We start from the raw sequence: 14,268 nt of genomic DNA, 5'->3' as shown, positions 1-14,268 counted from the left end.
ACAGACTTGCAGCTTTTACTCCACCAATCAGAAACCTTCATCTTGCAGGTTCCGCCTCCCAAAGTCCCTGAGCCATTAGAAAGTACTTTCCCCTAGGTTGGGCTGTTGTAGGGGACAATCTGTCCCCAAGAACCAAATTTAGACTCTAGTTCTGAGAGTCGGAGCACAGCTTAAGGTCTACTCCAGGAAAAGAAACCTTTGTAAGGGTCTAAAACAGACAAGGACTGTATTTTAGACCCTGGTCTCCACAGCAGCTGTAGCTGTGTGTTTAGCTCTGCAGCCTGGAGAGGTTAGAGGAACACACACTCCATCATCATTAACATAATCACAAACAGCGTTTACCCCCTGAGCGAGCCGCTGCTGCATGTTGAACAGGAGGTCGTCTCAGCGCTCAGGACTTCATCACGCCATGTTTGGACAGTAAAGGGCGTCAGTGTGCTGCTGGGGGCTTCACTAACTTTTGTCCAGGTCGCCCTCCAGCTATGAATCATTGTGTCCTTTCCTCAGACAGCTGGGCTTTTGGCCAGAGGCCCCGCCCACTGGTACACTGAACTGTCTGTCACGTCCACGTCCCACCCCCTGATGGCTTCTTTAGCCCCGTGATTATCAGGGTGGGCTGAGCACACCGACAGACAACATTTGTCAAGATTATTGTTTATTAGCTCAGCAGATGTCCTCGTCCAGGAGGCCCTCCAAATTACACACACACACACACACACACACACACACACACACACACACACACACACACACACACACACACACACACAAAACAGGAGCTAGGTCTGTGTGTGTGTGTATGTGTGCGTGTATGTGTGTGTGTGTGTGTGTGTGTGTGTGTGTGTGTGTGTGTGTGTGTGTGTGTGTGTGTGTGTGTGCTGACCTGGGTTTGGAAAGGATCTAATTTTCTGCTGTGTTATGTCTCGTACTATTACACAAACATACACACACACACACACACACACACACACACACACACACACACACACACACACACACACACACACACACACACACACACACACACACAACTTCTCACATACATAGCAGTCATTAAGTCGCCCCTACACTGGGTTTAAATATGGGTTGTATTGAAACACACATTTCACCGTCGCAGGATCAGAGCAGAGAATGAAGCATGGTTAAAGAATGGCATGGAGGCGTTTTAATCAGATTCACTCCTGCACACATTCCTCTGAGCATCACACGTCTGAGTCTGAAATGAGCACCTGTCCACCTGTCTGACTGCAGACCTGAACCCACAGATTAAGTTACACTGCTGGGAGCTGATTGGTCGCTCTCAGTTACCATGGAGGCAATATCTCACTTGTGAGGTAACCTCAGTGGGTTCAGGTGAGCAGGTTTCCTGAGGTGAAACCAAGAAGCTGTTTTTGTCACACATCTCACCTGTCTCTAGCAGATTAAGGGTTAAAGGGAGGGAGGATTGGGGGCGTGGCCTCTTTGACTGCTACTGTCTCTTTAAATTCCTTCAAAGCACTCAGGAACTCAGCGTTCTGAAAGCTGACATTCCAGAGTGTTCCTCAAAAGGTCAAAGAACGGTGCAGGATGTTTCTGATTGGTTGGTGTCAGTTTATGATATTCTTAGACATTCACCAATCAGTGATGTCACAGATTGAGTCATTCTGGTGTAACTTTTGGAGAAGTGTCTCATTCTGGGATTACCCCAACACACAGTTACCTCACAGTTTGAAACTCTGACCACGTTAAGGATCAACATCCAACGTTTGAACTTCATGAATTTCTGTAAAAGTCAGAAACACAACAGCTCCTCTGCAGGCTGCAGGAGCAATCTGTTGACGCTCCTCTGAGTGAAGTTGTTGAGTCAGAAACTCATATTTTTGTTTAAATGATGAATCCACCTGTCCAGATATCGACACTGTTGTCCAGACTCTGTCTCCAAAGACAAGCAGAAGTGTGTGTGTGTGTGTGTGTGTGTGTGTGTGTGTGTGTGTTTCAGTGTAGAACCATTTTGTTTATCAGTCTTTGCAATAAACAAACAGACCAACACACAGAACTTGAGACACTTAAAGGGAAAGCTGCACTGACGTTCTTTAAACTGGCTCACATACTCCCTAACAAACTATATCTCTCCCATACAAACACACACACACACACACACACACACACACACACACACACACACACACACACACACACACACACACACACACACACACACACACACACTCTTTAGGCAGCAGATCAGTAACACCAGCTCCTCCTGGCTCCTCCCGGCCCCTGAGCTCCGTATGGCGAGCAGCACATGGTTATTTATCAGGGACGAGGGAACACGTTCAAACAGCATGGATGTTTGATCTGAGAGCACAGACGCTCCTGCAGGAACAGGAAGTTTGAGAGGAGCCTGTGAAAGATACAAACTCAAACACAATGAGAGACACACCTCTACAACTTCAGCATGCTCTCTCTGAAGGTACACAGATCACAAACAGCGAGATGGGGGCAAGGCTAAAATCACCTGTGGGTGTGTGAAGACCAGTTTTGAAGACCCAGGGTCAGAAGTGGGGCACGCTCATGGAGCTCATTAGTCACTTCTCCATAAATCTGCCTCTCTGAAAGAAAGCCTGTGAACATAGTGAGAGGACAACATATTAAGCTCAACCTGAGGGGACGAAAACCAAGCGACATCATCCGGTGTAGAAAAATGAAGCCCATGCTTGTTTTCACTATCAGCATACAATGTGTGGTTCGTGAATTTCTTTCTATCTGGGAGGATTAGAAGTTATTAGGATCGTTTGATTGTCTAATCAGAGCGAAAAGTGAAAGCATGTTGTTCTCACACACAAAATCTTACAGTAACCAAGGAGCACATGGAGGAGAAGCTGGGGGATTTACTGCCAAAGCTGTCCTTGAGCCAAAATCAAAAACCCGAACCCCGGACTCTGAGGATCAGGGACGCTGAACGCTCAGAGAAGCTTCTCTTTCACTGAACATCCAGAAAATCTGAGAGAGCTGGAATCTTTCCAGAGAGAGAGTGTGTGTGTGTGTGTGTGTGTGTGTGTGTGTGTATGTCAGGAAATGAGATGTGTAATTAGACTGAAGAACACTTTGATTAAACGCTCTCGTCTCTTAATCCACTTTGCTCTGATTCTGCAGATTAAACTCTCTGCTGAGTGATTAACTCAACATTTGTTCCAAACAAGAAAACTTTCACACTCTGCTGGGAGGCTCTGTGTGTGTGTGTGTGTGTGTGTGTGTGTGTGTGTGTGTGTGTGTGTGTGTGTGTGTGTGTGTGTGTGTGTGTGTGTGTGTGTGTGTGTGTGTGTGTGTGTGTGTGTGGCTGAACACAAGGCTCAAACGTGGCTCCGGTGGATGTTACTGAGCTGTATTTATAGAGGATGAGTAAGTGTGTGTATTCAGATTAAAGTCTTTTTTTTGAGAGGACGTCTCAACAGGAGGGGAGCTACTTTAGCTCCACAGGTGAATAAATCCAATCTAACAGATGTTTCTCTGAACATTTCACTCCTGTAGACTCACTCATGTGGATCCTATCAGCGCTTTTATCCTCTGTCATTAAATAAAACAAACTCCTGATCCGAAAGGAAAGATAACAAATGGATCTTAGTCATAAATACATGAAATACACAATATAATGAAAATTAAAGCTAAAATTTGAGGTCTCTGACCATTCTTAGCAGATTTAGGGTGTTGTAACACCTGTGGTTTGTTTGTTACACAGCCTGGTCAATAAGAAAGTAAAGTAATTATCATGGTCTGTATAAAACATGTAGCTAGTCTTTATGATGTCCCCATGTTTGTTTGTAGAGCAGAGTCTGAACACTATGAAGAACCATATTGAGGCTGGCACACATTACAAGATTCTCCAAACCTTTGCACATTTAGAGACCACACACTTGATAACAAAGACAGATCACACAAGATCTCTCTCTTCTGATCTAAACAATCTAACGTGTTCCCTCGTCCCTGATCTAAAACGTGACCTGGGCATATACAAACATGGCAGCTGAACAGGAAACAGCAATGATGGTTGTTTCTGGCCTCATACTGTCTGAAAAAAATGCACATAAAAGAAAAAAAATGGAAAAAGTCATGGAGACAACGGGAATATGGGTTGTATGTGAGTTGGAACTGAGTAAAATTGCCTCAAGTATAACAGATAGCTTCCGTCAGTCAGCTGAGTCACCTGGCGTCTTGATTGACTTTGCTCCGGTACACGTGACATGACACACACTGTTTGTGCTTGGATCTTCTCCAAGCACCACACACACTACAGGACTTCTAGTCGCAAATATTAAACATGTTCATAGTTTGGTCTTCTGAGCAGATCTGACCAGATATAACCCCTCTTAACACACCCCACACCACAGGAAAATCAGACACAATGTCGTTTGCAAACATCAGACAATCAAGCCTTTTCTGGCTTTGATCGCAAGGGGGAAATTGGGACAAAATGAGTCTGAATATCCTGTAGTGTGTACCCGCCTTCAGAACTGCCGACTTATCCTAACTTCCTCCTTCAGGTTTAACGAGGACAGAGGAGTTCAAGAACTCTGCCCTCAATGTCTCTGAAAATAATGGGAGCTCTATAATGTTCCCCTGAGTGTCTTGAGCAGCATAATATGATGTAATCACACACTGTGACATCATTATAACTCAGTTTCAGGGTGCTGTCAGTACAACATGCAGTGGCATGTCTTCAACATGGTGGTAGCCTCTGAGATGTCACTCATCTGTGTCTGAAGCAGAGCTTGAACACTTTGACCAGGTGAGTGAGGTAAAGAAGCGGGCCTTCAGCCTCCTTGTTAATGGCTACAGGGTGCCCACCTGTTAGTCATATCAGACACACTCTCCGATAACTGCAGATTTTAGTACTTCCATATTTTCTCATATTGTTCGACCCCATGTTGCCGCTTGGTGCTGATACAGAAATGAGCTTTTCAGAATAAGATGGTCGTTTGAACCTGGCTGTAAACGTGTTTATTTCAGCTGTAAAGAGCTGGTTTTTGAATGGGTGTGTATGTGTATCTGGTGTTTTGAGGACAAGCTCTAGTGGTCACTACAGGAACTGCAGGTTTTAACACTCATCAGCTTCATGTTTTTTGTTTTTTGTTTTTTTTTTGACCAGAGGTTGTTGATTGGTTATCAGACAAATCAATAATGATGAATAAAGGGCCTTACCTTTAAAATGAAAGAGTATTTTAACACTTTGGCACTTATCCTCCAAAATTCTCAGCAGAAAAATCTAAATAACCAAAATTATGCCTAGTACTTGCAGTTAGGAATTTTGCTGTCTGATATCTTCCCTTCATATCCATACTTATCTTGTCCAGAAACTATGTAGTGTATTTACCTTCAGATCAAACAGCTGGAATAATGTTGTTTGTGTGTTGAGGCTCAGTGTTTCTCCTGTCAAAGTCTGACTGAATTAAAAGGTTTGCAAGTTATCTATGATATCAACACACATATTATTATGAGTTCTTCAGAAGTATATCCATCACCCAGCTGTCCTTAAACTTATGTTTTAAAGATGTTTTTTAGCTGCTAAGTTTTAGTTGTGTGTTTTTGTGCGCAGTAATGAGATGCATTTAAACAAATAAATCCTCCTCTCTCTCGTCTCTCGCTTCTCGTCTCTCCCCGTCCTGTGCTCTCACAGTAAATAGTTTGCACTTTTAATTAGCTCTGTGGCTTTTCTAATTCAATAATAATTAAGGAGCAGAAAGTAGCCTGAAGGAAGGACTTATTAAATCCTTCCTGTGAACCTGTTGATGCTGTGAGCGTGCTCTCTTATTCACCGTATCGATCATCGTATCTGCGCTCATAAACAAAGCTGTATCATTACCACACTCTTTATCTCTGTGTGTGTGTCTTAATGTGAGCGATTTGTCCTCACGCTGAAGCTTTATGTCTGAAGCCGCAGATGCTTCAGAGTTTATTACTCACAGATATGTCGATTCTTGCTCTGCTGTTCACAGTAAACTAACTGTTAGTGAGTGGACCTCAGAGGAAATATGATTATGCTCACTGAATCAAACATAAACCTTAATTTAAATGTTCAGATATCTCACTCTTTTGACAAGACATCTTAGGTTCCGTTTTATATTTTTTTCTGGCATTAAAAACACCAACATTTCCCTGTTTCATCTTTTCAATGTTTTCCATTGGAGGGTTTTTCTATGTCTGTATTTATGCTTATTTCTCTTCCTCACCACAGGTTTTGTTTGTGGCTTGTGGTAAAGCCATGTTTCAGTCTTCATTAATTCTTTAAATCAAAGCTTTTAGCTCAGTTTTCAGTCAGCTTCTGCAAGCAAGGTGTGTCTGCAGAGCCTGAGGCTGCAGATTGTGGACTGCATCCCCGGGACCCTGGACATCCTTTTGAGTCCAACTGAAACAGAAGGGTCTTAAGCCGCCTTTCCACCAAGCAGACCGGTTCGGTCCGTCTCAGTACGGCACGCATTTTGTGGTGTTTCCACTGACTTATTCCGAGACAGATCCCAAAATAATCCAGACGAGCCGTCCCACTTTTTGGGACCCTTCCGTATGGGCGCCTGACTGAACCGATCTGCTCGCGGAAGGTGGAGCTACAACACTGCAGACCGTTGATTGGTCAAAAGAATCGTCACTTACCATGCAACAGCAGCTGCATTTCTCCTGCGGCACACAGCCTTCTCTGAAACAAAGCTTGATTACACTTTGTATCAAAGGGCCACATGCCAATCACAGAGAGGACAAATTGCTGCTTGTCTTCCATCTATGCTCTTTGTTTACTGTGTCGCGGTTTTATTCTTCGTTTGATTTATTAGCTGGGTAAACTGTGTCGTGCTGCTACAGCGTCACACTTTTTTTTAACAGCCACGGCTTTCGGCATCTGGCTTACATGCCGCCTACCATGAGAGTGCACAGTTTTGCTGTGGAAATGCAAACGGGATCAGGTTTAACTGTACCAAACCTTACTGAACCGAACCCTTGGTGGAAACGCTGCTTTAGAGATGCTGTCCAGTCTGGCTCTGCAGACACATGATTCAGGATATCAGGTGCCTTAAACGTCTCACCTCTCCTTGTTTACTCTCCCTCTCTGCCTCACTGAACACAAGCACAGACTGCACAAAGCATATTGAAACATCTGAGGTGTTTTCATTGCAGAGAGGAACAATTACAGAAGAAGAGGAGGGACAATAAGCTCATACAGTGATGAGATATGACTAGATAAACTGAAGGAGCTTCTGTTTGTTTTAATGTGACAGTTACACACAGAATGACTCCTCAACTCTTATCTCACGCTGTATTTTGGTAATGTGGTCAGGAGCTTCACCTGAGCTCTCCTTTCTCTTCTGATAAAGAGTCTGGGGTCTGTAAACACTCCTCTCTTTTGCTTCCTCTGCTCTGAACTCTTTGTACCTCCTTGTCTTTGTCTCCCTGATAGCATTAATAGATTTTGCCTCGTTGCGGCGTTTGCTAATTTCTCCTTTGACTCAGTCAGAGCTGATCAGTACCCACAGGAGCCCTGGGGCGTTGAGGCTCACACAGAAGCTAGTTTAACGTCCTCCATCAGGATGCAGGAGGGAGCCGTTCAGCCTCCCTCTCCTCTCTTTGTTTAGCTTTTATGAAAAAGATGCTAATTATCAGAGCTTGATGTTCTTTATTATGGACGCATCTTTCTCCTCCTCTTTCTCTCTGTGCTGTTACTTAGCAGCTCCTACGGGCTTTGCTTTATGTGAGCTTTGCAGTTTTTTTTTTCTGCACTTTCACCAAAACTACCTAAATGACAAAAAGCAGAGAAATAAAAAACAGATTATAAAAACTAATGGGATGCATTTTTGCCCTGACACTCTCAAAGTTTCACCCCTCATGTAATCTGTTTATGGATTTTTTTACTACAATTATGTTAAATGACCAACTTTACAGCAGTGAGTCAGTCCCCAGAGAGCTCCATGTAAAGATAAACTGCAGTTCCCTAAGTGTCCACTAGAGTGTGTCTCCATCAATGAGTCAGTTCCCATAGAGCACCATGTTAAAATAAAGTTCAGTTCCTTTATTGTCCACTAGAGTGCGTCTCCAGCAGTGAGTCAGTCCTCATAGAGCTTTAGGTTCCTGTTGGGTTGTTGTTTCATTCTATGAGTGTATACAGAGAGCATGCCCGGGCTGTCCTCAGGAATCCCCCCTACACAGTAGAAAATAAAATCCTCATGCTTAATGTTTTTAAATGTTAAATCGACCCTGATCGTCTCTCTGACAATTTTTGTCTGAAGGATAGAAAAATCAGGTCCAGAATCCTCCTGATGGTCTCTCGGTGCTTTCAGCTGTTTTTGGATGTTTGTGTTTCTCTGCAGAATGTAAAGCACACATTTCTGTTTCTGTGAGAGAATGAGCTCAGAGGTCTGTCTCTGTTTCTGCTTTCAGTCCTCATTTAGCCAAACTGGAGTGTGTGTGTGTGTGTGTGTGTGCTCTCTAAATCTCTGGCAGCTTCTGTTGTATCTGTCACCGTCTGTGAGTTTGAGTTGGCGGATGATTTCGTGCATGTATCTGTTTGTGTGTGTGTGTTTGAGTGTGTGTGTGTGTGTTTCTCCCTCTCTCTCTCTCTCCGTGTGTGTGTGTGTGTGTGTGTGTGTGTGTGTGTGTGTGTGTGTGTGTGTGTGTGTGTGTGTGTGTGTGTATCTGTGTTTTATGAATCCTATCTCTGGGCTGCAGCGGTGGAGCAGTCTTCCTGCTGTTGAGGTTTAAAGCACCTGATCTCAGCGGGAGATGAGTCCAACGTGTCGGGGAGATCTCTATAATGACTGTGAGTTTTCCTCTCCTCCTCTTCCTCGCTGATGAAGAGGAAACACTTGATCTTCTTACGGCTCCGTGCTGTCGCTGAGCCGCTGCATCCACTCCTACATACCGCCTGCAGGCTGCCACCGTGAGGGACCTCTGTTTTTGCTTTAGTCAATCATCCCTTATCTCTCTCCCATGGTGCCCCCCCCCTCCCCCAGGAAATAATGGGGTCCACGGTTCAGCAGAGTCGGCAAACACACCATCCATCAGGACGCTGTGCCGCGCGTTATTGTCTGCACTTACTGAGCGCGTGATGTGTTAGTGTTATTACGGCTCATGCAAACACTCGCAGCACTGCGGCCTCGATCAGAAACATCCAGAAACATGTGGAAACACAAACTGCAGCTCACACACCAGTTTAATTTATCAGCCTCCCTCATCTGGCTTCTCTGCTCTAATCTCCTCCATGCAAAATGTTTGTTTTAACCAATAAGCTTGGTGCTTGTGCAGAATGAATTATGGGAAATCGCTTCAGATAACTCAACACATTTCAAATATTTCAAACGTCCTGCAGATCCTGGACCCTGAATGGAAACCACAGCTGATTTATCAGAGGGTCATATTAAAGGAGACAGGAATCATAAAACCTGAACATGCAAAGAGGAGATTTGCTTGGTAAACATCTTAAAGTGTTTCCAAAGGTATTTTCAGGGAAAAATGGATGTCGCCTAGCTCAGCTCAAAGGGAGGTCGCCACCGAAGTTGCTTCCCTTGGTGACTGACTATAGTAATAGTCAAAAACTCTGTCTCCCAAGTCATTCCAGACGAAACGAATCAAACTGTAAAAAATAAATACACCTCGTAGAAATGTTTCTCACATCTATATGCTGTGGTGATATGAAGATATCATTGGGCTGCATTGTGTTTAAGTCCCCTTTTTTTCTAAAAAGTCTCTACTACATTAGGAAAGATGAGAAGAGATTAGGCTTTCAAAAGAAAAAAAAATCACCTGGCTCCACTCAGATTCTCTGAGTCCCTCATAGTTTCTAATTTGCAGACTCTGGCTGTACAGTGGTGGCACCTGTGGGGTGTTTTGGCCTCAAAACTGTACAGTTGTAAAAAGCGAAGCCATGCTGTCCATTCTATAAACAGTCTATGTACAGGAAGCAGAATAGAACTTACAAAGTAAATAACTGTTCATAATTTTACATTAAGCTCCTTTATCGGCGTCTACCTCCCCTGGTCTGGCATTAATAGTGGTTTCATACACTAGTTGCCGTTCCTTTACGCATAGAATTGTGCAAAATCTAAATATCGTAATAAAAATGGTAACTGAAACGCTTAAATTTCGTAAAAACCTCTAAAATTTTGATAAGAAGATTTTGCACTCTCATGAGGTGGTATGGAAACACCTTCACAAAGACATGTCACTAGATGTGAATAATGGATGCACCTCCCTCACCTCCCTGGCCAAGATCCTCTCCCAAAAGTCCCTGACTCTGGTGTTCATATTGCAACAGCTCTGGTGTATGTGTTTGGTGCAGAACTTCTCATGTTTTTGCCCGTCAGTTGAGGCATCAGGAAAGCTGTGAGCAGGTCAGAGTGCTGCAGGAGGGAGAGGAGGAGGTGCTTCTTCAGCATGCTTCAGTTATAAACTGTTTGATGATCAGGTATAAGCCATGACGCATAGTCTTCCCTCTGAGAGGTGACAGCTGTGTGGTGGAGATCAGACACTTTAGAAGAGCCAGCGTCACTCTAATGGGTCACCTCAGGTGTGAGTTACAGGTGAGACAACACCTTGGTACACCTTGTATCACGTTATGTAACAACGGCAAAATATTTAATAATGTAATAAATTTTCTCTTCATTAAGTAATAACACCACATTTTGTAATAATCTGCCACATTTTATAAAAAATTCTTAAATGCAATATGAAATAAACTTTAATGTACTATGAAACAAGTTGTTACTTATTACATGCAGGTACCTGCATTTAGTAATGAGTGATGCAATATGTAAGAAGTTATTGCATAATGCGGCAAAGTTCATTACATTTTGCTTTCAAGATTTTTATTACAAAATACGGCAGATTATTACAAAATGTGAAGTTACTACGTAATGAAGTTAAAGTTTATTACATTAATAAATAATGTGGCGTTACACCTGACTCCTGCAGTCACTGAGTTGTGCAGACGGGCTGTTTATGTGAGTCCTGGTTTAATACCTGAAGGAGGAGCTGTGAGCGTTCAGCTGAACGGACCAACAGGTGACGGCACAGCTCTGAATGTTCCCTAACTTTCTGGTCTCCTTCATCTCCCTCTCCAGCATTGTGAGGTTTCACTTCACCTGTGTGTGTGTGTGTGTGTGTGTGTGTGTGTGTGTGTGTGTGTGTGTGTGTGTGTGTGTGTGTGTGTGTGTGTGTGTGTGTGTGTGTGTGTGTGTGTGTGTGTGTGTGTGTGTGTGTGTGTGTGTGTGTGTGTGTGTGTGTATGTGTTCTCTCTTTTAATATACTTCGGGGTCAACAGTCTGTTTTACATAGTCAGGGCACAGGGACTCATGATGATGTGGGGACAAAAATCCGGTCCTGTCATAGAAGACCATTTTAAGTTGGTACAGGAGTCCATTGGAAGGTTTCTGAGTAATTTTTAGTTTTTCACACAGGTACAAGTAAGAAGTCAATTTTGCGCCCCCGTTTAGTTTGAAGCTGGTAATGCATCCACTGCTCTGTTAACGTGTTTAAAATATGTTTGATTCATCCCATTCACTGTTTCTCAGTCATATTAAAAGTAGATTTTTGCTTTTGTGTTTGATTAAAGAGAGCCTAGCCATTTTGCAAACAAAATCTTGTTTTACCGTTTAGATTTATTTATTTTAAAAACTCTAACAAAACATTGAAAAAAAAAACTACAAAAGAATGCAGGGTGTTGTTAAAAACAGCATAGTGTTATTTCTTAGTGCAGCTCAAGAAAACATTAGGACAAAATAAAGTAGACTGTTCTTTAAAAGAGTATAACAGTGCTTTCAACGTCACAGTGAGTGGGGAAAATGAGTCAGTGTTTCCCCTGAATGCCCCCCCTAGCAGAAGTAATAGAAGGTTTCCCCCCCTATAGATCAGGTCTATACCTTGTTCTTTTATTTAACATACTGAATAGCCTTTTATTAGTTATCAGAATTACATGATAGTATGTCATGTATGTCTCTACATGATTTCTTGGCTTATGTTCAGAAAAATATGGTATTAAATTAAAGACATACACTCAGACCAAGTGCATGCTTACATGCACGACAGGTTTTAACCCAGCTAACTAAAGCTCAGAGTGACTGCCCCTGCACATTGATGTGTGTTAACAAGGTTTTTAACCTGAGGCTTGTAAAAATAAAAATTAAAGTGGTATTGTAATGAATATAATAATATTTCAATAAATATAAAGTTACATCCGAGGCTAAACCCTAGAAACCCCTTCGCAAACTCTAACTTTTATCTTCATCCAGGTGTGTGTTTAAAAAGTGTGTGCCCTTAATATTTCTGAGTGATGTATTTTTTTCTATCTCACTGATTTTCAAACATTTCAGCGTTTATTTACCGGAAATTTTCTTATTGCTGTTTCCTGTTTCCTCTGACATGTAAGTCATTGTTCCATGTTCAGTTTGAGTTTACTTGTGTGTGTGTGTGTGTGTGTGTATGTATGTGTGTGTGTGTGTGTGTGTGTGTGTGTGTGTGTGTGTGTGTGTAGCACAGTGTGAGTTGTGTTGCTGGGTGGCAGATCAGCCTCTCACAGCTGCTTATCAGTACAGGTGGGTCACAGCTGATACCTGCCTGAGCCACGCTGAGCAGCTAACCTGGAAATTGATGTTTCACATCAGCGCGCCGCTCGCCGAGCGCGCCCTGCTTCACCGCAGGAGGCTGAGAGAGAGAGAGAGAGAGAGAGTGAGTGTGTGTGTTCTAGTCTCTGTGTGTGTGTGTGTGTGTGTGTGTGTGTGTGTGTGTGTGTGTGTGTGTGTGTGTGTGTGTGTGTGTGTGTGTGTGTGTGCAGCAGCTAATGTGGTGTCTCAGAGTGAATATACTGCTCCGTGTGTTCCCCAGGTCTCGGCTCCTCTGTGTTTTCATGAATTTAAAAAGGAGCTCTTCACCAATTACAGACCAGAAGAAGAAAAGAAAGAGAGAATTAAATGTCACAGAATCGTCCTAATGGTTTCTGAAACTCAGGAAGTCAAAGGGCGCAGAGAGCTCTGCGGATGAGTCTGAGATAAAACCAGGGATTCAGGTAGAACTTAATCTGCATGAAAAACTCAGTGTTATCTCTCTGCCTACATTTTTTCTGACAGATTTAACAGATTAATATTACTTGTAACCTGTTTATGTGATATAATATAATAAATTATAACCTTTATTCATTGTAACATAATAAATGTACAAGTTTTGTCTATGTAAGGGCGTGGCTGACTTTACCGACAGACTGAGTGTGCGCACTGTAGCTGTTAGTGATAATGAAAGCTCGCTTTTTCATCTCATCCTAACTCAAGCTAAACTGGGTTTGGTCAGCATTTTCAATATGACAACTGTCACCAATAGTGTTCAAACTCTGTTTCAGAAACAGATGAGTGAAGTCTCGGAGACTACATCCATGTTTTATACAGACTGTGTGTTGCACTGACACTCTGAACTCTGGAACAAGTTAAAAACGATATTGCAGTGTTTAATGACATCACATGATGCCGCTCAAGAAACTTAGGGGAACATCCGGGGATTCCCTTATTTTAATTTTCTCCTCAGGATTAATGAAGTATTTCTGATTTCAGAGACATCAAGGGCTGAGTTCCTGAACTCCTTTTTTCTGTTTAATCCTGAAGGATGGAAGTTAGGATGAGTCAGGGGGTTGTTTCTGAAATAACTCTTTTATTCCCTACTCCCCTCTTACTATAAAGTGAACTAGATGTAGAGCTCAAGTAAGGCGTCTCTCATGGACAGCTTGGGATTAACAGTTGTAATTTTTCTCAAACACTGCAAAACTGCATGGATTTTAGTGATAATATTAATATTATACCAACTCTATACTTAGTGTTTTTTCTGCAAAAGCCAAATATAGTAAATGAATGTATTAAACATTATTTTCAATAAATAAAAAAACAACCATATATTTGCGCTACAACTTATTTTATATTTGACAACTACAAGGTCCAGTGATTGCATCATCCGTGATTGGTGGTTCAGCAGCCAATGTCTTTGTTGTGTTTCTATTCTCGGAGTTGTGGGACCTGCTCGTCAGAGAGTTTAACAGAGAGCTAAGTGATATTCTTTGACTATATGTCATATTATTTCATGTTATCAGTAATCATGTAATCAGCCATATCACTGTTTAAACCACAATGCAATGATGGTATATATTGCTTTCTTGGAAAGCATCACTCACACTATTTTTCAAAGTGCATTGTGGGATACACTGAGTGGACTGTAGGGTATGATCATGCTCACTCAGAATTTGGAAAGCACTGCAAAATGCTGTGCACTTTATGGTGA

The 14,268-nt window shown here is 42.5% G+C and overlaps 1 protein-coding gene across 1 annotated transcript in view; it reads left to right on the top strand.

Moving 5' to 3' along the window:
* The window catches only part of cdh23 (cadherin-related 23), a 180,132-nt gene that overhangs the window by 22,512 nt on the left and 143,352 nt on the right, over positions 1-14,268 (top strand).

This window comes from Halichoeres trimaculatus, unplaced genomic scaffold (genome assembly GCF_033239565.1).
Source record: "Halichoeres trimaculatus isolate MK-OKI-2021-1 unplaced genomic scaffold, fHalTri1.1 fHalTri1_scaffold_8, whole genome shotgun sequence".
NCBI classification, from domain to species: Eukaryota; Metazoa; Chordata; class Actinopteri; order Labriformes; family Labridae; genus Halichoeres; species Halichoeres trimaculatus.
The sequence above is the reverse complement of the archived record's forward strand: the minus strand, read 5'-3'. Positions and strand labels throughout refer to the sequence as shown.